This window comes from Bidens hawaiensis, unplaced genomic scaffold (genome assembly GCF_021521415.1).
Source record: "Bidens hawaiensis isolate Kalapana, Puna unplaced genomic scaffold, B.hawaiensis_p1.1 tig00002572_1, whole genome shotgun sequence".
NCBI lineage: Eukaryota > Viridiplantae > Streptophyta > Magnoliopsida > Asterales > Asteraceae > Bidens > Bidens hawaiensis.
In genome coordinates, this window is record NW_027491140.1 from 193,967 (window position 1) to 217,940 (window position 23,974).

General features: G+C 33.9%; 1 pseudogene; it reads left to right on the forward strand.

Moving 5' to 3' along the window:
- The first annotated feature begins 12,511 nt into the window (after positions 1 to 12,511).
- On the forward strand, positions 12,512 to 16,637 carry LOC143620456 (TPD1 protein homolog 1 pseudogene; annotated as a pseudogene).
- Positions 16,638 to 23,974: the final 7,337 nt, after the last annotated feature.

Sequence of the window (23,974 nt, forward strand, 5' to 3'; positions counted from 1 at the left end):
TTTCAGTTTATAACTTACGAGAGTGAATTGAATGTTATTGATCGTGGAATTAATAACCTTCTCATGATTATCATAGTTTTTCTTTTAAGTTTTTTTTGTTAATAGAATATCATCAATTCATTTTAAATATATGTTTCTTTTATGTTGAATTGAGAAGAAGAGTTTATTAAACTTAAAATAATTTTAAGTTCACATGATTCTTACTGATGTAAAACAAGCAGCACACCGCAGGACGTCATCTTATTCACAACTATCACAGTTATATTATTATTATTTATGATTTAAAAAAATATGGCTAGAACTAATGGTTTTATATGATGATATATTACAATACTGAAAATTGCTTAATATTTGCCATGATATTTGTAGATGCTATCATATTTGTGCTTCATTAATACTTTATGAATTACATAAGATTTAAATATTTGAGATCTTTGTATAACATAAGATATATTTACATACCTACTCTTAATAATTGCCGTATTAATTGTTTATTGGATTACATCGAAACAGAAGGCAAACGGGCAACAAGCTGTCTCGCTATCTCTTTTTGAATCGCAAAATCCAATCTTTTAAAAACTATATTTGCTGATCTTGGAGTCATAACATTACTATACATGACCCGCTGAACACGGGTAAGTAGCTCCACAGCTTCAGGCGCGAGGAAACCAAAAGTGTCAAAAGCAAAAGGAATAAATACATGTTGGTTGTCAAGACACGCCTTTTCATGTTTTGCCACCTTACCTGAAGCAGCTTTTAATGCGGCTTGACCTACCGCGAAACCACTACTCCCTAAGCCCACCAAAGGAGAAACCCCTGTTAAATCCACACACACGTGTTTCCCTCCTATCCATCCAAACACCAAAATGTCAGCCGGTCGAAGAGATGATCTTCCCTCCGACGGGTCAGTCAGGAAATTCACAGGTGCTTCTTTCTTAACAGAAATTCCAGCTCGCCTGAATATATCAAAGAGCACATCCCTAACCAGATCGTGTCGGTACTTGAACCCCGGGAGCTCTTTACAATGCACCGCGTGCTCCCCATATGAGTCTAAACACGCTTTACGACAAACAGGACATATCTCATCAACCGGAAATAGAGGAATCATAAGGCGATACTTAAGGATACTACGATACTCCACTGGAGACATATGCTGGCCTAACCCATCTATAAGGATAGCAAGAAGAAAATATTGAGCATGTGGTGCTTGTAGACACTCAAAAATGGCTTTTTGTCTGCTTGTCATGTTAAAGTATGACTCCATGTCGTGAACAATTTTACTAAAAAGAGTGCTCGCCAATGCATGCTGGCTTTAGAGGGGGCGGTCTCTTTGTTAGAGAAACTGCTAAAATCGAAGCTTGGAATCATATCACGAAGACAAGCCAGAGCACAAGAATAATCAGAATCCATCCCACATATACCACTGTCTCGCAAAATGTGATCCTGAAGCACCCACGATTGGGCTCTCGAGGCCACAAACGCATAAGAGGAAGCCTCTACTGCCGAATACAACCCCAAACCCCCATTCTTAATGGGTAAGGAAGCAAGTCGCCATTGGAGGTCTCCAAAGAAAGGACCTCCACAAACTACAATGTCCTCGATCGCCTCACGCAATCCCTTGTCAAAAAACACCGCTGCCTCCATCATGTGTACAGGTTGGCATGTTCTCAAACCGAAGAAAAGTTTAGCAATACCCATACATGATCGAAGCAAAAGTAACTCACTCTGCGGGTCACCAAGTTTTGGGAGAAGACGCATCAAATCAACAGCATTAGTAGCTCTCTTCTTTGCCAAACCCTTAATAAACCCGGTGTCTTTACTAACAGCTCCCCCAAGAAGCTTCACCCCTAATAATGGTCTCCCGATGTCAGCAGGGAATAAACCGTCACGAGACTTCGTACCATCACAAGAAGGCCAAAATAGCTCAGTTTTCTTATTATTCAGTTTAAGACCTAAAGTTGGACCCGTCACCTTAATGATATCCAGCACTTCAGCCACCTCCATTGAATCTCCAATGATTGTCCCATCATCAAGATACCATGCATGAAGAAGAAGCTTGCAATTGTCTCGAATCTGATGCACAAGGGGGTGTAAAACCAAGGAAAAAAGGAGTGGTCCCAATGGGTCTCCTTGTTGAACCCCTGTGGTGGACCAAATATTATCATCCCCAAGATATAGTCTTGATGGCTGCCCATATAAAAATTCCACCCACATGGAAATAGAAGGGCATCTGATCCTTACCTCATGAAGTAAAGCTGATCTATCCACCATATTAAATGCATTAGAAAAATCAACTGTAAGCATTGCAAGAGACCCATCAGTGTGGCGCTCACTCAATACCCTGTTGGCGCTATGTAATATGGCCTCCGCACCACCCGACACACCAACCCCAAACTGGAAATCATTAAGGTATTTGGTCATTTCTTTGCCAACCCCTTTCATAGCCACCTTAGAAACCAAACGCCTCCATATAGTACCCACTGCAATAGGTCGAATCCCGTTGTCGGGTTTTAAAAGCGGTGTAAGAGGAGCAGACGCGACAAACTCTGCCAAAGTAGACAGACATCTCCCTCCTAACCATAAATTAACCACTGCAGTGATAGCACATATGAGGTCAGTGGCAATAGCCGACCCTTCTCCACAAAGAGCATCCAAAATATGTTGCGCTCTCAAACCGTCCCTCCCACACGAAGTTCCTTTGGGAAACGATTTAATGCAACCAAGGACACTATCAACCTCTGCCACAAGAGGAGGCTCGGAATAAGTCATGCTCGGCATAGCCGGCGGCTTCTTGTACGGGTGTTTAGCTTCTAAAGCCTTTGTGGTATCAGAATTGTAAGGTGCAACACCAGATGAGCATAACACCTTTACTGCAGCAGTAAAGTGACCATCCGCAACTTTTCGAAGACACTGTTTAACGTTATTGTTGACAAGATCCCCCTCCTTTTGAATATCCATGTCACCTTAGCCTAAGGACCTCAAACCATAACCATTTAACAGATTTTTAATTAACATGGTAATACCGTCAACTTTCCCCCATGTGGCTAAAGAACTCATTATTGAATGATGTTGAATGGCTTTCCTATTCCCGGACTTGCTTTCGTGCCTATTTTTGGGTCTGAGCACCTGTAAAGTGCAACGAGGAAGAAGTAACAGCCTAACCCACGCATCAACAGAATCTGGTTGAGCAACCACTTTATAGAGTGTTGTTTTCAAAGCTTGCGAAAAGGCCATCCGACAACTATGAGGGATACTCTTGACGGTAACGATAGGTGCCTTAAGTACACGATCAAGGAGGGAGACATCCAACACGAAGGACTCATGAACAGTTGTCTCGGGGCCCTTGATAAAAGGTTTTGAAATCCCAATAATGTGTGTATCCGAGTCAATTGCATGATCATTAAACTTCACAATGCCATCAGGGTGATGACAAGCACGTTTCAAGCTCTGAAGGTTCATGTAATCCCCACACAACCATTGATCCAACACCTTCAATGTTTCATTCACTTTCAAAAACAAGACATGGTCTGTAGAGATCGCCTCCCGCAACACACTTTTACGTTCTTCTTTAGTAAGGTGCACACTCTTGATATGAGAGATCAAACGAGAAATCCCCTTATTTCCCGCTCCACCATTCGAACAACAATGAAACTCACGGAACGGACACGGCCATGAGCCGTTCAAAGTAGAGGAATGAGTTGTCATAAAATATGACAAAACGATACTAAAACTTAAAAAGACATTTCATCGAACACTTGGCGCGCAGTTATAAAGAAAACCCCGTTTCGCATGATTGGAGGACGACGATAGGATCGATGGCCGGTAAAGTCTTAGTGAAGATTAAAATCTTGAAAGACGGGGATTGTTTTGTGGGGGGGGGGGGGGGGGTTGGGGGTTGGGGTTGGGTAAAGTCTTAGTAATTTTGTCTACTTAAGTGTTATTTGTTGTATATTATCATGAGAACTTGACAGGAATATTTGTTTGTATTTCAAACTTGAGTGGCAAATATTTGTATGTGATAGGTTAATACATACTTTATACATATTTGTTTATAAGTGATGAAAATAATCTTATTTCATAAAGTTATGTTATAACTTGTTTTGGCACGCTTTGTATTTTATAGATTACATCACTCTGATGAAAGAGTATTAACTATATGCTCATATATGTGTCATATACTCTAAATATTATTATCATTTCATAAAAGGTCGTATGTTTTTATGACCAATAAACATTTACATGACTCAGGCATCTAATTACTTCTCATTGATATTTATGTGTTGAGAATTATTTATAAGAAAATTGTTTCTAATTACTTAAAGTGAATTTGATGATATAATGAGCATTGTTAAAGTTGTGATCACGTAATTAATTGAGGAATTGTTATCATTCCTTGAAGGGAATGCAATGCGATATAATGATCACCGTAAAGTCCATGATCATGGAAATTAAAGAAATTGTTATGTTGCCCATGTAAGTAATGAGATTGATTATGTTAATAATGTGATGATTATATAATGATCGTTAAAATGGTCATGATCAGGGTAAATGGGCAAATTTTAATGACCCTCGCATTGAAAATGAGATCAACCATATTAAAATTATAATTGACCATAAGAAGTCGCACACTAAGGGAGTGATTATACGAGAAGTCGAGAATAAAATACATGTTACGTGTTTTAACACGAATGCTTGAAATGATAATACATTATCATCTCGTATATTTTTCGTGTATTAAACAAACAAGAGTGAAACTAAAGCATATATGATCATAAGCTAGAAATTATAAATCATGACTATTTATTATATTGGCTTGACCGGTTAGACCATTCTGAGTCATGGATGATGTGAAAATATTGAAGAGCAAGAAGATTCTTCATGGTAATTAAACATACAACGCTTGCTCTCAAGAGGAAGATAACTATTATCCAATAAAGTTGGTTGTAAATCCCTAAATATTCTAGAAATGATTGTATAATATGAATATCCCGTCATGATACCATTTAGTGTTATAATCGATGCATCGTCTAAATGGTTATCAAGTTTGCAACTTACGTTTGCGTGATTTGTGACTTAGCTAATAATATAGCAAGCATATTTTTATTCCAGGTTGACATGTTGAGTTTGGTAATAGCATTCCCTAATTTATGTTCATACACAAGTTTTCTTTTGTTGAGACAATTACCAAATATCTACAATTGATTGCAAAAAATGATCATGAGAGTAAAGGTTCGCGTTTATGTATGTGACCGTATTGTGAACAAGTTTCAATAGTAATTCACATCAAAGCCTACAATTTATTATGTTTTTTCCCCGTTACAAATGGTTTTTGGTCAAGAACCAAGTATTTCCCATCTAAGTTTTTTTATTATTGTGTGATATATGTTGTAATTTCTCCACCAGAACACACAAAGATGGGACCCCAAATAAGGATGAAATTTTGTTGGGTATGACCAACCATCTATAATTAAGAAATTTGAGTAATTGATGAGAAATTTTCTTACGGCTCAGGTTATTGGTTTTTCATATGGATTAATCAGCACTCTCAACATGAGGGGGAGATAAGAAGTAGTTAGAAAATTAAAAAGTTGTAATGAATTATCATTATGTTTATGTCATATTGATCCTCAAGTTAAAAGGTGTAAAACCAAAAGTTCAAAAGATAATTTATTTACAATAATTAGCGAATTAACTACCAGATGCATTCGCTGAGCTAAATAGAGTGACTAGCTAAGTCACATATAACAACTGCTAGTGCTCCAATTAAAGTTATTCAAAGGACAACCATACATTGGTAATTTCTATGGCACGCTTGAAGCGTTATAGACTATCTGGTTCAAAGAATAAAATCCTCGAAAATGGAGAAAGTAATGAAAATGGTCAGGTTGAGGTATAATGTAAGATTCTCTTTAAGAGACGATAAACATGATGGTTCTAGAAGAATCTTAGGTATCTGAAATTAAAAGAGATCTCAATAAGCTAAATCATGTCTAGATATATATGGAATCGAAAAAATTAACGTCGTTGATAATTTAGTATAGTGCTTGAAATAATGAAAACATTGAGGATCATGAATTAAGTTTTGCCGATAAATGAAATTTGAAATGATTGGCCAAAAAGAAAAGACACAAGTGAGGCAGAATTTGGAATCTCTTACGAATATAGAAGTTCGGGCAATATTGGTTCTTACAACTAAAAGTTGTAAAATATGTTAGCTACAAGTGAGCTTTTGTGAAGAAGCGTAATGAGAAATGTGGCATTATGCAATATAAGACATAATATGTGGCACAAGTATTTACGCAAAACCTCATAATTATATATGAGACTTATTTTTTTATGGTGGATGCAACTAATTTTTTTTATCTGGTAATACTAGAGAGATTTTATATGTGTTTAACACATATTATGATAATGATATCATATGAAATCTACCAAGGATTTAAATTGTCAAAATCATATATAATAAGTTCTCAAGAAAGATATGATTGCAATGTATAAATTCATATTGTTGTAACATTGATTAATGGAATATATATAGATATGGCACTGCTAGTGAGTTTCCTAACACGATTTATTGGTCAAAAGTAAGCATTTTATGATGTAAGTCCTGTGCATTAATAAGCACATGGTAATATTGAATAAATTATGACAAAAATGGTACAATATTGAATGAAATTAAAATAATTTTTGATGACGTCTTTAAATATGACATAGAGAAGAATATGATAATCAGATGAAGCTTATGTGCCAAACTCTTGAAGAGTAAAATTGTATACGTGATTGTTTAACATGAAAAAGATCATGGCGAATTGTATGAGCTTTAGAATAGTTAAGGATTCGTCAACATGGAAGGAACTCCATAACGGATTGTAAATGCATGAAGCATTATTATTAAATGCTTGAGAAATATAATAAGTCAACAATATCATGTTTAGAAATATTATTATACTAGGATAATAACCCGTGTTACACACGGGTGAAAAACATATCAACAAACAATATAAAATATAAACTATGCATTCAGTCAACACAAATATTTGACTTACTCTCAGATGTTACAAAAGATGTTAAACTATATCTATAACATAAAAAGAAAATACTTTATAAATAAACAATGCAATGAATAAGAAATAATATAACATAAATGAACCATTAGACCTGAAAAAAATAAAAAAACACATATTAGTAAAAGATTTTGTAATATTAATTGAAAACTAAGTCTACAAATACATACCAAATTTAAACTGTATCACATTAAGTTTTTCGAAAATCTCTTTGTAAGCAGCTTTATTTAATTTTTTTAAATGTTCCTAATAGTTCTAAAGAACATTTTTTTCTTTTTTCTTTTAGAGTGTTTTTTATAAATAATTTTCAGAGATATCTATATTTTTATAGCATTTTTCATGTCATTTCTTAATAAATAAATAAATAAAACTTAAAGAAGATTAGGTTTGATCACCATTCACCGGCTCTTCTTCTTTCCTCAAGAGTAAATTAAATCATTGACAAGGTGGTTATTAATTGGAATAAATATACTTAATCATGGAGTTAATTGCATTAATTTAAATAAATAGATTTAATTATAGAATTAATTGAATTAAATTGGAATGCTTATTTTTAATTTAGTGGATTAAAAATAATTGTGAATATGTGGAAATTATTGATATAGAAATGTGATTACATGGAATCATATGTGGATAGGTTAGAATAAGGACATGTGGAGAGAATCATCTTGCTTTAATATATTAGTAAGATAAGATATGCTGATGATGGCATTGCATCTTCTGAAAAGATGGTATGCGGGTCGAGCATTTATATAATGATATTTGTATACATCAATCAAAATACATCAAGAAGATGTTGAAACATTCAAATATAGAGAAAGTTCATCTCTATAAAATTAAAGTTTTAAAATCATTTGGTATAGAACAAGTTACGATTGTCATCTTCTATTAAAGAAATGAAAGTTACTCGACTGGAGGTATCATAGTTAATGATGCAATATTTCTTGCTAGCATTGCATAACTAGATATATTATTTATTTATTTATTGGTAAGATATAATTTGTTTCAAGTGAAGAGACAATAAAATAAGCTAAACATAAATATTTGATACATGCAAGGTATGAAACATATAAATTTATTATATTTTACTAATCCGTAAAAAGGGTTTGATTAGTCACATTGATGCAGGGAATGTAATAGCAAAGTCATGGATCTTATGGTACTTATTTACAAGATGAGGCGCTACAAGTCATTTGTTTACAATATGAGGCACTACAAGTCATAGATGAAGACTGCACATCATTCCTTCAAATAACGAAGTGTACACTACAAGATCAAGTGGTAGATTGTTAAACTACAAAAGTCTTAAACAAACTTTCTCACAAGATCGAAACCTATCACAAGGATGTATAAATTAGGGGGAGTATAATACGCGTTGCACTCTTTTTCCCTTAGCTATGGTTTTGTCCCGATGGGTTTTCCTAGCAGGTTTTTAACGAGGCAACATCACCAAGCGTATTAAAGGAGTACGATTAATTTCTTTTATAGTGTGGATAGTCAAGGGGGGGTGTTATTAACTTTTATATTGTGGTGACCATCCACATTCAAACTCCCATTTTAGCATTTTCTTTGTATCCATATTATGGCCCTATAATTAAAGGCTTCTTGTATTTGTTATGATATACATAATAAGATGAGTTCTCCCATTCACTATTATATACTCTCTTTCTCTATTATGTTCTTATGTACTATGTAATTTTGGTTGCTATTAGGCCGTTGTTTCATAAGAATTATTAATTAATTAAAGATAGATTAATACATGGTTATTGTTTGTTGCCAATCAATATATTAGAGCATTCCCAACCTATCCTTTAAAATTATGTGAGAAGAGTTTGTAAATTATAGGGTGGGGTTGTGAGTATAAATTATAGGGTAAAGAGAGAAAAGGTAGTAATTTTATGTAAATTTGGGGAAAAGGTTGTGATTTTTTTGTAAATTATAGGGTGGAGGGAGAAAACTGTAATGATAAAGGTATTAAAAAGTATTAATTATATGAACAGGAGAGAGAAATGTTATGTTTTGTAATGTAATTATAGAAATGGAGATGGGAAACGAGCTGTGAATGCTCTTAAAACTGATTTTTATGTTATATATAAGACAAAATAGCAAAATGCGTCCTTTATGCTTGACTGTTTTTTCAATGGACGTCATTTAGCTAAAGAAATAGCAGAAAACATACTTCGTGTTTCAAATCCTTTTCACGTAAAGTCCTTTGATCATGGGCCTTGCACATGATTACATTTAACGAAAAAAAATTAAATAGGTTATGATCAAAGGACTTAACGTGAAAAGGATTTGAAACATGAAGTATGTCTTCTGGTATTTCTTTGGCTAAATAACTTCCATTGAAAAAACGTTCAAACATAAAGGACGTCTTTTGCTATTTTGTTTATATATAAATATGCAATTTCGTTTATGTCAAATTTAAATGCACAATATTAGTGGTAACTCAAATTTAAAAGTTTTATCGCTACCTAGTGAGGAGGCATGCTTGCTTTTAGGCTGAGGGGTGTGGGGGGCTTTAATGGGGGCTCCAACCAATAATATTATGACGTGTGGCAGAGAGAGAAACTGGATAAGGGGGTTGTTGGAGCCCCCGCCCCTGGTGTGGAGGGGCTCCAGCGAAATTTTTTTTTATTTTTTTATAAATATAAAAAAAAAATAAAAATTCGCTGGAGCCCCTCCACACCAGGGGCGGGGGCTCCAACAACCCCCTTATCCAGTTTCTCTCTCTGCCACACGTCATAATATTATGTGTGAACCCTTGCGGTGCGCACATATAATGTATATATGTGTGAACCCTTGGGTGGGCAAAAGTAAAATTGCACTAATTTTGACGTTATTTTACTAATCACGTGAAAATAACGTTAAAAGTGGCGGAAGGTTAATCAGGCATCATGTGGTGGCGTTGATAGCCGAAAGACAATGGCACATGCACCAATCAGCCGGTGTCCCGATGATTGAGTGTTATGTGTCTTATGTCCAAGGCTTGATTCAAAACTACTATCGAGCCGGGGGTCTCACCGGAAGCAGCCTCTCTATCCCTATGGGATAGAGGTAAGGCTGTCTACATCTTACCCTCCTCAGACCCTACCATAACATTGCTATTGGTGGGATATACTGAGTACGATGATGATGATGATTTTTTTTATAAATATATTCAAACAACGACATTTTTTTGTGTTAGTTTTGAGAGGATTTTAGGAGGAAAGGTGTATAATTGTGAAATGAAGTATATTTTATAAAGGTATATATTTATAGTTTAAGAAAATATTTTTTTTTAATTTAATATGAGCTCAACGGCTCTTTTCCGTAAACCTATATAGAAAATATATTTTTTTTTGTTTTTTTCGGCTCCCAACGGTCCAAAATACCTCAAAAGGTGTGCTCCTCTCTCTCTTCTCCCGCTAACCAGCTCACGCCTGCATTGTTTTTCGCGTTAGCGCTCCGTTAGCGCCCCCGTTAGCGCCCCGGTGGTGTGGTGTTAGCGCCTGGGGGCGCGAGCGGAGGGGCTCTAGCGCCCCCTTTGAAGCCCCACACCCCCCGCCTTAGTTTAAAGTAAGAGAAATTATTGCACGCACAATTTTCAAACTTACTATGTCGGGTAAAAGCCCTGAGACGTTTGCCATTCGATCCAAGATACATTACTATATTAGTGATTTGTTTGTAATTATTATGCATACTTTTAGTTTAAAATAAGAGAAATTATTGCGCACACAATTTTCAAACTTACTAGTCGGGTAAACGCCCTGAGACGCTTGCCATTCGATCCAAGATACATTACTACATTAGTGATTTGTTTTTAATTATTATACATAAATTGAATTGCACATCTTTGGTCTGGTTCATACAAGCTAAACCGATTGTAGTTTCAAGAATTTTTCTAATGCGCAACATCGGGTAGTTTCTCCATGGAGAAGATGGTGTATGTGTGACGTTTCTTAGACGTGAGAATAAACATTAATTAGAGAAATGAAGTGGTAAGTGATACGCAATTAATCTCCCTTGAGTTAACTGGAGACTTATTTAGAGTGTAGGGATTACTGATCGGTTATAATGACGTGATACATGGTCCTATTACATGGATCAATATGACAGTTCTCTAAATCAAACCATAATCAGGTGCATTAGAATACCATCATGTTTCTTGTACCAGCCAATCCTGAACTGATTGGAGGCTTTATCTCTCTAGTGATCAATTAATGTGAAAAACCGATTCAATAACTGATCTAATTCTAAAATATCAATTTTAAATAATTTACAAACTAATAAGTTAAAAGCCCTAGTCAATTTTAAATAAAAAGTAATTCATTGAGCTTGTAGTGAATTGGTGAAGAACAAACTCGGTGTTTCATATGACCTATGTTTGATTTATACTGTCATATTTAATTTTAACGACACCAGATGATGATGAGATATTAGACGAATATATAACATTTACTAGTTGGATACTTAAAATGAACGCGTTTTATCTCACAGGCGAGTATATCTCTTTTTTGATGGATTGTTAAATTAATCAAATGCTATAATTATTTTTCAACCACATCACATCAATGATCACTCTATCCAAAAATTTCAAACTAACCAATCAATCAATAAACTTTCACCACACGTGAGAACACCTTCCCGTTCGCCATCCCAAACTTAACCATGGTTAACCCTCACGCGCTCTTCACACCCACCCCCCTTCCATACACAGAGAATAAAACCCACGTCCACAAGCGGACACCCTTTCCGAAACCCTAATTCTCTCTCTCTCTCTGTACAGACTTATGCTTACATGCACACTTCTCAGAGCTGATAATTGACACTCTCTCTCAGCCACAGAGTCAAAGGTTCGATCCGCATCTTTACCTTCATTTTGCATCGATTTTGTCTGTAAACGATCCTCTCTGCCACTTTTGTCTCTCCAATTTAATTTCAGCCTTCACTACTCTATTCATTTGCTTTAGTAGTATTATTATAACAAGCAAAATTAGGTCAAAATTCACCGGGAAAACTTTCCGATTGTGTTATCGGTTGGCTCTGTAATCGAGGTTATTAATTTATTAGCTTGATGAGCAAGCTTTGTTATTTCCATTGAATAAAGCGGATACTCTGTAGTCAATGTCCTCCATGATTCGGCGGTAGAATTTTTAGGAATTTGATTGATTCGATGTTTACGCCTACACTATACTGTGCGTACTCATTATTATTATTATTTTAAAATTTTAATTTATTCTCTCGTGTGTTGATGAAGCTAGTACAAGTAGTCAAGTACCAGTCGCCATTTCATTACCTCCATTGCTGCTGTTGTTATCTATAGAGTCAAAGATCTGATCCTCACGATTTCTTCGTACTACCTATATATGTATTAGCCTTGATTATAGCTACGATAATACTCATCGCCGGAGTTCAGCTTCGATTCACTTTAGCCTCTCAATTTTCCGGCGAAAGCATAGTTTCCGATGACTTTGACCTCCGTTCACAGTTTCACGACGAAAATATTATTGCTGTTAGTGGTGGTTGCGTTCGTTACAGGTGTGCTAATCAGCTTAATTTGTGTAAGCTTTTCATTATTGTGTTGAGAATCATATTTTTGTCTTAATAACTTGCATGAACAATTATTAATAAGGCACGCTTCAATTCGGTCCCAAGTTAGTGAATCATATGAGTACTATCGCTGATGCGGAAAGTACAACACACAACAGCACGATAAATACGAGTCTGCATCGCAAGCTTCTTCACAATCATGGTAACCTAACTCTTAGATCCTTTAATTTGGTAATAATAATAATTTACTTTATCATCATCAATTAATAATTACCATTTAATAGCTTTTAGAAAGTGTGAAATGAATTAATTTGGTATCTGTGGCTGTGTTCGTGTTTTCCGGTGATCTTTTTTCTTGCTTAAACGCTGCAACACTGCACTGCACCACTGATGCAGAGCCTCTTGCACAGATATGTTGGCGCTAGAATTAGCAGTACTATTTCAGTGTTGCAATTGATGGTGGTGGTGGTGCACGTATGTTGCATTCCACTGGTCAATTCTATTACACGCTGGGTCTTATTAGGACACCCCATGCATACGATTTGGACCTTTTCCTTTACAAATCGTAATATAATCATTTTAGATATCTATGACTATCACACACATGGGTGGGCATGGGGAAGTGTGTGTGGGTGGGTGAAATATAGGTACCAAGTTAATTGTGATTAATAAACGGTTTGTTGTAAAATGTTAATTGTGGTCGTTGTTTATTTCAAATTGTCTACAGTTAATTTTTCTATTTTATGGTTATTTAAAATAGTTTTATATAAGTTACAAACATTATAGATATTGTACATATAACATCTGATTTAGGATGGTTTAAAAGGTTTGGAGTTGTCATTTGTAAAAGAAAATATACATATATCAATATGACTCAAGGTGCTTGAAATTATATTTGCAAATAATTCACTATTCTGATTAGTGTATTATTTATTGTTGATTTGTTTTTCATTTCACTACGGTTAGACTAAAAAGATGACAAATGAATTTTTCATTGTCGCTGTTATACTAAAAATATGATAAACGAGTAAAATGTAGACTAAATAGATGATTCGCGTTTTATATGGTATTTGCAAATAATTCACTCTTCTACGAAAATAGATTTTTTTTCCTTATTATTTATTGCTTATATTTTTTTTAAAACCGTGAGTATAACGTAGATGCATGACAATTAAATAATGTATGGTTTATCTACATTTTTTAACATACTTTTGTAAATTTCTATTTATATAATGCATGTAAATTAAGGGAATTTTTTACCAAACTGGTGTTGGTGAAAAAAGTATTTACCATTTTAGTGTTTCATAAAAACTATTTACCAAACTAGTGTTTTCCTTTATTTTTTATTCGTCTTTACTTTTAAATTCTTTTATTGGAATCTTTTAATTTTTTTATTTAGTTAATCGATTATTTATTTTTTATAGCATAATGCTTATGTATATTTTATCCATCAATCCAGTATCTTCTTTTTTTATATATATTTTCTTATCAGTCAGCTTTTCTTTTCTTTCTTTCTATTTTTTTTAGTATTTTCACTAATTGTTATAATTCTTTTCTTCTTCTTTTATTTTTTATCTACTATTGTCAAATATAAAAACAAATAAATCATCTAAATAAATTCAAAATGAAATAAGAAACATAAAAAGATAACCAAATATTAAAACTTAACCTGCTACGAGCCACGAGTCTCAATATCAAATATAAACAAAAATATGAAATTCAAAGAACACAAACAAAAAGGCAAAAATGCCAAATGAAGTTGAGTCGCTACCGATCTCTACAACTATAAACAAATTTAAAAAAAAATGTGTAAAATAAAATGAATATGCTACACTGAACATATTTAAAACAAAAAAAATCCAGAACATTAGTACCGGTTAGGTTCGTTACCGTACTGTAACTTAACCCAAAAATAAATTTGTAAATGAAATATTTAAAACAAAAAAATAACATAATTTAGTAAAACCCAGACGTTGCAGTGATTATTCGACGTAGATTTAATCGGTATCGGTTAGGTTCGTTAAAGTCTCGAAACTAAACCTAAAAAATAAAATTCGTAAAATGAATATATTTAAATAAAAGCAAAAAATAAATACATTTGAAAACAATTAAAAAAAAGAAATAAAAAGAATAGCAACAAGATAAAAAAAAGATAAGAAAAGTTTTGTTGATAAAACACAAAAAAAGGTTAACTAATATAAAAATAATAAAAAAGAAGCTCTAATATGATGATTTAATAATAAAAGGTGAATAGAAAATAAAGGAAAACACTAGTTTGGTAAATAGTTTTCATAGAATACCAAAATGGTAAATACTTTTTTCACCAACACTAGTTTGGTGAAAAATTATAAATTAAGGTAATTTGTGGTAAAAAATTATAAATTAAGGTAATTTTGTGATAGGTAGCTAGGCTAGACGCGTCCATGATCTGTCATTGGTTTATAGGAAATGTTAAAAGAATTATTATCCATGTTTAATGATGGTTTTCTGATTGATTTAGATATCTTACAACATTAAGAAAAGCCTGCTTTGTACTTTCATTTGCGTTCATAATTATCATATTTAAATAATGGATTGTCATAAACATACAATTGTCCATACATACGCTGAATGTCCATTATTTTAAATATAATAAAATATATAGAAAGGGATGTGATCCTCCTACACCATCCTCATATGCCTATACAGCTCGTATATGCCTATACGGTCGTATAGGTTACGTATTACTGACAGGTGGACAGAAAAAACAGCTTTTTTCAACCTATACGACCGTATAGACCTATACGAGCCGTATAGATGTTAAATGGCTCGTATTGCTATCTGACACACTATAAAACCTATACGGTCGTATAGAAAACTTTGTAGAAAAAGTCAGCCTACCTTTGACCACTGTTAATCGCTCCCGGAAAACGACTATACGAGCCTGTACGAGTCATATAGTGCTATACTACCCGTATATACAGATTTTCAAGTCTCAAAGCTTAAAGCATGAAGTAATTTTAAACGAATGTTCTCGGGGTATAACTACAAATTATTTAGCCGAGTATATTATGTAAATGCTAATAGACAATTTATTATATTTTAAAATATCATATTTAACCAAGCATGATATACTTAATACATTAAAATGTAAGATACTAACGTATTAATATTTAAAATTGTGTCAAAAAAATTGTCTATACGGCCGTATAACCCTATACGGCCCGTATAAATCTATACGGCCATATTAAATATTAATATTTAAAATTAAAAAGCTGTCTATATGACCGTATAGCCCTATACGGGGGCCGTATAGGTCTATACGGTCGTATAGGGCTATACGAGGCACTACAGACAATGAACGATAAAGTCTGACACAAAATGATATGACTCAGGTGCTATACGACCGTATAGTCCTATACAAGCCGTATAGAAAATATAATGGTGTGTGAAGATTCAAGGTGGTGTAGGCGCATTCTAAGCCTATAGAAAACCTTACATAACTTTAAATGTTCTTTTTGAATGATTATAAAATATTTGATGCTTTAATTAAAAAAGAAGAAAACTAACACATTTACTATGAATTAATAATAAATGTTGACTTTTCTGTGCTTTTGCCGTTTTTGTGTAAATGAAAGCAACGCAAGCTTTATCCTCTCTCATTCTCTCTTGTATTTGCTTTGTTCAGCGACACAAGTGGAACCAAACCGAATATGGGGGGACACATGTTCAAAGTCCGACATTGTCATTAACCAGGGTCCCACCGACCCCCTACCTAGTGGCATCCCCACTTACACCGTCGAGATCATGAACGTCTGCACCACCGGCTGCGACATCTCCGGCATCCACCTCTCCTGCGGCTGGTTCAGCTCCGCCAGACTCATCAACCCTCGCCTCTTTAAACGCCTCCGTTACAACGACTGCCTCGTCAATAACGGTGGACCCTTAGTTAACGGCCACACCGTCTCGTTTCAATACGCCAACACGTTCCGTTATCCTCTCTCCGTTTCCTCCGTTATCTGCTGAACATCAACAACACTATTTTGGAACAAGGAAAGTACAAGTGGCTTTTTTGAGGCACAATATGCCTCCGCATGTCTTTTTCATGACGGGAAGGTCGACTATTACCTTGAAAATGATGCCTAACACAAAAGGGTATGAATGTAATTTTCGGTTTGTAGGAGAGGAGAAACTTGTAGTTGTTGTACATGAGATGAATATTGAGGTGGAATTTTTGTAGCTATAATTCCTATTAGTATACAAAATGCCAGGTTAATTTGGATATGATTTTAGTATTATATGATCATTAACAAACGCACACGATGCATCAAATTATATTCATAATGAGGCTGCTTCTTAGCTAACTCTAAAAGGGACACTTAATTGGATTACGGATTGCAAATGCGTAGTATGTACGACAAAACAATTGTAGCATCCAAAAGGGTCCCTTAACTGGAATATCGACCACTTGGAGTTTAGAAGAGCAAAGGTATCGACTACCTTTGACTTTATTTGTTATAATGTGACGTTCAATTTTGAGTAGATTTCTTGGATGCTTCTTGTGGTTTGGACCAAATTTTGGATGTCAACCTAAATGCTAAAAAAATTGCATCAACAATCACTACCTGCCATCTAGATTTGATGTTTAAGTTAATATGAATTTACCCCGTCATGGAGGGGTGTTCGTCGGATCGGATAACTGGGTTAGTATCCGAAATCCGATCCGATCCGATCCGAATTAAGGATATTCCTATCCGCCTCGAATTTATCCGAATTCAATTAGGATTGGATTAGGAAAAAATCCGACAATAACCTAAGAACTTAGTTTTTGGTCCCTAACATTTTTTTACACGTTTAGAATCACAATAATCATACAAAACTGAAAAATAGAAATTAGTTTTGAACATAAATTTAAAGTTCAAACTTCAAACGATAGTCTAGCTAAACACACAAAACTGAAAAATACCACTAAAATGTTATTTATTCAGATTAAACGGATATCCGAATAATCAAAAGAATTCATTTTTTTTCTTAATTTCACATCTGAATTTGAATTAGTTATTCAGGTTGATCAGATCCAAATATCCGAATAAGGATTCAGATCAATTTATTTTGGTTTCGGTTCGGATTTTGGTTTTCATGAAAAACCCTCCTTTCACCCCTATTTTTAGAAAATAGACTTAAACAATAAAATGTTAAATTAATTAATTAATAAACAAGTAAAAAAAGAAAAATTAAAACTTTACTCTTCTATCTAAATCATTTATATATAACACAACCAATCCATCACCACACTAACCCCACATCATCGTACATATGCAATTTTTAGTTGCTGAAATGGTGACCAGAAAACAGACAATCGTCGGAATGGTGAAAAAAAAACACACACTTTAAGTGTATTTTTATCTAATTAATAATATTTGTCCACTAACAATGAGCCGGTGGTGGAATAATACGGAAGAGACTTGGTGTTTCATGTAACCCAGATTCAATTCTTGCTTCCATAATTTAGTTTCGACAGCACCATGTGATGATGAGAGACTAGGCGAGTAGTTAATGTTCACTAGTTAGATCCTTGAACCGAACGGATTTTATTTCACCGCACTGTCGTGCCTATGAGTGAATGTTCACGGGCTTTGGCCTTAGGTCAAGGTTTTCCCCGGATAAAAAAACGAGTATATTCCGATATAATGACTTTAGTCATTAGCTCATTTAAAAAATTCGTTGGCTTTTCAATAATAATAATAATAATTGGTCAAGTGGGTCCCGTATCTTTATTCTTTTCATATCTTATTTTTTTTCTAAGGTTAAGGGTAGAACAGTAAATTTACAGAAGTTTAATAGAAAAATCAAACCCAATTACTTTTTTCTACCAAAAAAATTAAAGAAAAGAAGATTAGTAGGTATTGTAGATGCAAATTTTTAAACATTAAGGACAAAACTACAAAGACTATTCACAAAATTTACTCTTTAATTTTAACATATTTAGTTAGGACCCGGGTTATTTTGGTTAAGGGAGCAAACGCGCTACCTAATAAGAGGAAAGCAAGTGTAATGGGTAAGGCATTATCACAACTCATTATATAATATGAGGAATGGTGTTAGTAGTTGAAAAGTTTTGTAAAAATAGTGTATTTTGAAAATTGGGTAAGGTTGAATTTGTGGTTCTAGACCACAAAACTACCATATATGTCTCTTCTTTTCAATTTTAAGTTGGTTTAAATTACCCTAATAACTATTTATATTTATTACATATCAATTAATCAAATTACATAACTATAATTTATATATCTATATTTATTGGAGATTTGTGCAGCTGCAGTTTGTTCTTTAAGTTGCTTCAGTTGCATTGTCTTTTCATTTGACCTACAAGTTCACTTCCTCATCTTATCTGGTTTTGAGGTTAATATTTGAATATTCTCACAACTTCTTGCAATACCGTCGTTGTTTATTCTTTCTGTCCATATGCTTTCTGGCGATTCAATCAGCTTCCTTCGTCTATTGTTTGCTGCCATCATGGCCTATCGTTGTTGGGTGCCGATTCGAAACCTTAGGTATCGTTGACATGGTGGTAGCATTAGACTGTTGTGGGGAGGTGTTGGTTGTCAACATGTCGTGAAAAGTAGAAGAAATTACCGTTCTTTGGCTTTGATTCACTTTCCTCTTTGATAAAATGACACTTTTTCTTGACTAGAGTTTGTTTTTAAAGGTACTTTCAGATTTTCAAGTATTCGTTTTGTCTTGCCTTAGTTTGTTAGGCTATGTTTGTTAGCTGTATAATTTAGTTCTTCGATTTTTACCTAAATTGTCAAGTGTGTGTTGTAGAACAATTATCCAGGTATGTTGTAGATAATCCAAATCGGTTCGTTTATCTAATCTTCTTTTTTATTATATATTAGGGCTGGCAATTCGTGTCTTAACAGGTTTAACAGGTATGCAGCGGCGCGCTAAACACAAGTATCAAACATGAATATGACTCGTTTAACGACTTTATATGTCATGACTATAAGACAGTTTTAAGTTTCATGTACCAATAAAGGAATACAATGGAGTCTAGCCTACTAATTTCAATTTTAAGAAAATTAAAAAATCACATACCACACTTTTTTGCTTAACAGGTCTTATCATGTATTTAACAGGTACCCAATTGCCAGCCCTATTATATATCCACTTTGATGACCTTATTCTACTCTATTTGTTTAATTTGAGCAGACTGATTGTTCATTCAACCGTTCACATGTTTTTGTTGATGTAGGAGAATGGGCCATCCCTCCGATGTTACGTAACGCCACTGCTGTGGTAATACTGTTATTTTGATATGTATATCGTGATAGGGTTAATAAATGTATATAAATATGCACACAGAATAGTGTAGAAGTGTGTGGAATTGAGTTGGTAAGAGTTGACGTGATATGAATGAAATCATAAATACTTAGGGTTTAAACAAGAGTTATATGTTGTCTACATAATCTTACAGGATTCAAACCGATGAAACCGAACCATTCATAATTTTATAGATTTCAAGCTTTTGTACCTCCATTATCATGTATATAGCCTTTATACTTTCATTTCATGTATTAATATCTTCATTTTATGTATTTCTAAGCAAAAAGGCTGGCTCATTATGTGAAGTTTAAAATATTAGCCAAAGTTTGGTTTTGGTTATGTACAAAAACTGAACTGATGTTTGTGGAATTATTTGCAGATGTGTTCCAACAGAGGAGGGGCATTGGTCAGTCTAACAAAGGTAAAAACATAGTTGGGCCGTCTAACTTTGATGTTAATCAGTTGAACCAAGCGGTCCAACATGTGAACTTGGGTTCCAACCATGGTGGTGGTTGGGAGGTGATGCCCAAAAAGAACAAGAGAGCTGGAACCGCCGCTGCTGCTTCTACCAAACAGAACCCATGGGGCCCACCTTGTGCTTAAAGAACAGGTGCACGGGTTGATGCACCAGTAAGGCTCCATATAATGCGTGGGCAACCCGTCCTGGTGCAATCCCTCCACCACTACTGAGTGGATGGAACTGGAACTCGAGGCAGTTGGGAAATAATAATAATAATAATAATAATAATAATAATAATAATAATAATAACAACAATAATTTTATTCCAAACCCTCAACCTTTTGTTGATAACGACGATCAAAATGAGGAAATCGATGATGATATTCTGAATGATGAGTATGACTTAGATGAAATCCCTAAAACGCACAAGGAACGAAAGAAAAACCAGTGGTATGCTGCCTTTTTTGAGACTTTGGATACTTTGAATTTGGAACAGATCAATGAGTCAGCAAGGCAGTGGTATTGCCCTGCTTGCCAGAATGGTCCGGATGCTAATGACTGGTACAAATGCCTGCTATCACTAATCAAAAATGCGAAAACAAAAAGGCCTAAACGGAAGATTCATAGAGATCTTGATGTAGTTTTGGAGGAAGAATCACCTAAGAGTGTTCATAACTAAACTAAATTCCAATACGAAACGTTAAGACAATAAAAAGCACGATTAATTGTTAAAGGTTATATCCAAGGAGAAACTAATTATCAAAGAATCTTCTTACCTATGATACAAAAGATTTCTTTAATGATCATTAGATGAACATTAAAACAACTTTCCCTAACAACCGACTTACCTATTTATATGTTCATAAAACAACCTAAAAGTTATAAACTGAAGGTCAAAGAGCATTCAGTTTGTAAGTTAATAAAATCCATACATGGGTTAATGCAAACATCATATTGTGATGAAATCTTAATACAATTATTTTCATCAAGAACAAAGTGGATTAATGTACATACCTCAAGACGAGTGGGAGCAACTAAAACAAACTTGTCCTTATACAGATGACATTCTTTTGAAAAGTATGTTACATAAGCCAAAGCATTGTTTACACATACTTTGATATGATAGATCTCAGAGATATCCCTTACATGACAGATATCATAGCATTCTGAGATAGCCTCAAAGGGACGTTAGTTTTGTTCCATAAGTTTACCTTAAATGGGTCCTTACGCATGTAACAATCAATATTGATCTCCTTTAGAGGATGATAGGACCAATGAGATTATTTACTTATGCTTCATTAAGTAGAACCTTATGCATGTTCAAGTATATACTCGTTCAGATATTACTCAAAATTGCAACACACTAGATATGTCTAGATTGATGTGAAACATCTAAAAGAGTATTAAAATATCTTTAAAGAAAACGAAAGACTATAATTAAGAAGAAGATGTGAGAATTCAAACCGGTTGATTACTCTAAATTTTGTTATACTCAAATATAACAAAATGTAATTTTTGGGATGTATGCTTATGTCACCAGATAAATCTATCTCATGAAGGAGTCATAATGAACTGATAACAACAACCTAATCAATAAATGCTGTTGAATATTTATCAGCGGACTTATAAGTTTATTAGCTCCATATAAATTGTATATTGAAGACTTACTGTGATAAGTTAGCTACTATGTTTTCACAAACAGTAATAGTTCGAGAAGTGCTGCATTAAAATTTTGATATGAATCAATTATTCGTTTATGAACGAAATGAGGAAACTAAATTTTCGTATCGAATACATTCATGATATGCTTAAGGATCCGATAACTAAAAGTCTATCACCCATAAGTTTTATGTAAGAGCATTCTCATCCAACCCCTTATATTATGTGAGGGGTGTTTTTATAATTTAGAGAATGATTCAGGGTGTTGTGAGTGAAGCGTTTTTATATTTTAGAAAAAGTAGTGATTTTTCTGTATATTTGAAAAGTTACTGTTCATCCCCTATAATTTTTTAATATATTTTGAAAGTGGTTGTGAGTGAAGGAAAGAGAAAATGTATAAAAAGTATTATTTAATTGAAATGAGGAGAGAAAAATAAAGTGAGTTTTAGTGTAATTTTGGGTTTGGAGATAGGGGGTGGGAAGAGAATGCTCTAAGCGCTTAATAACTAAGACGAGATTACTAATGATAATGTATAATTGCCTATCGTACTATGAATGACTAATTATTAATTTTCCTCAGTTTTGATTTTGTATGTCTCTTAATCTGTTCTGCATGCATAATGACATATAGACAAATTATAATACAAATCGAACGTTCTAAAGGGCTTACTTGAAAATTTTGATTATAACTACTTAGGTTTTAAATAAGGACTGTAGCATGATTAATGAGTTTAAAGCTAAAATAAGTGTTAACTCCTGATCAGGCTTTAATACTCATAATAAATGATTACTCGACCAAGTGTGAGAATGTAATATATATATATATATGACCATCATTATCATTTATATTATAATAGATCAAAATAGTTAATTATGCCTTATTATATATATATATATTAGTTTGGTAATTGTTGATGGGCCATATTACCTTTACTAGTTAATAAAGGGTTTCTCCTTGGGTGTATATATAGAGAGAATAAATTAACATCAAAACCTAACCACACACACATAACAATTTTGTGTGCCTCCCTTTCTCCTAAACTGGGTTCCTCTCAAAAACCCTAACACCATCCTTAACTATACATCCTAAAGGGGAACTCGATCAAGATGACAAACATGTCGACTACGTCATACTCTGTTGCGGTTATTACTCTCCCTGCTGTAACGTGTATGCATATAATTATAGATTTGTTATATTTTCATGTTTTTCTATTACTAACATGAAGAAATGATCAACATAGTATTATTAAATTTTATGATATTAAACTCAATCTTATGATGTTCTTACGTTTTAATACGAAATTGATAATATAACTTAAATTGTAACACTATTATGATGTTCTTACATTTTATCTTTTGGGTTGTGTGAATGACGACAATGAAAAACCTTTCTATGTCTGCATACGAAATTGATAATATAAGTTAGACTCCATCATTGAGACACGTTCATGTCACACAGTCTCCATCTAATCTATATATGTTACATATGTAATGCATCAAGAAGTTTCTGCCCATTATTGTGACTTGATGCAGCCCTCAAGATTGGACAAATAGCTACATTTGTATCACTTCCCAAGACTAACATACTGACCTAATACCTCTTCTTTGCCTCTTATGATGAACTTGAATGCTTAATGAAGGGACAAAAATTAGAGGTATGCGCACACCGTAAGAACTGATAATAATGTATCTTAAAATTTCTATTAGCATTCGCATATTACATTGGTTGAGTTAAAGGTCTCTCACAAACGTCCACCAAAACAGTCAAAAGGCTAAAGAAGATAGACAAAAGGGGTGATAGGTTAATTCATATATTACTTTCAGCACGGTCTATGCAAAAAGTTAATTTCTAACAATCACAATTTTCTACAGATATAAGGAAGTTCAGATAACACTATGGGTAGAAATACCAACCTCATCAGAGAAGGAATGGCTTGCGGAATCATACTTGCAA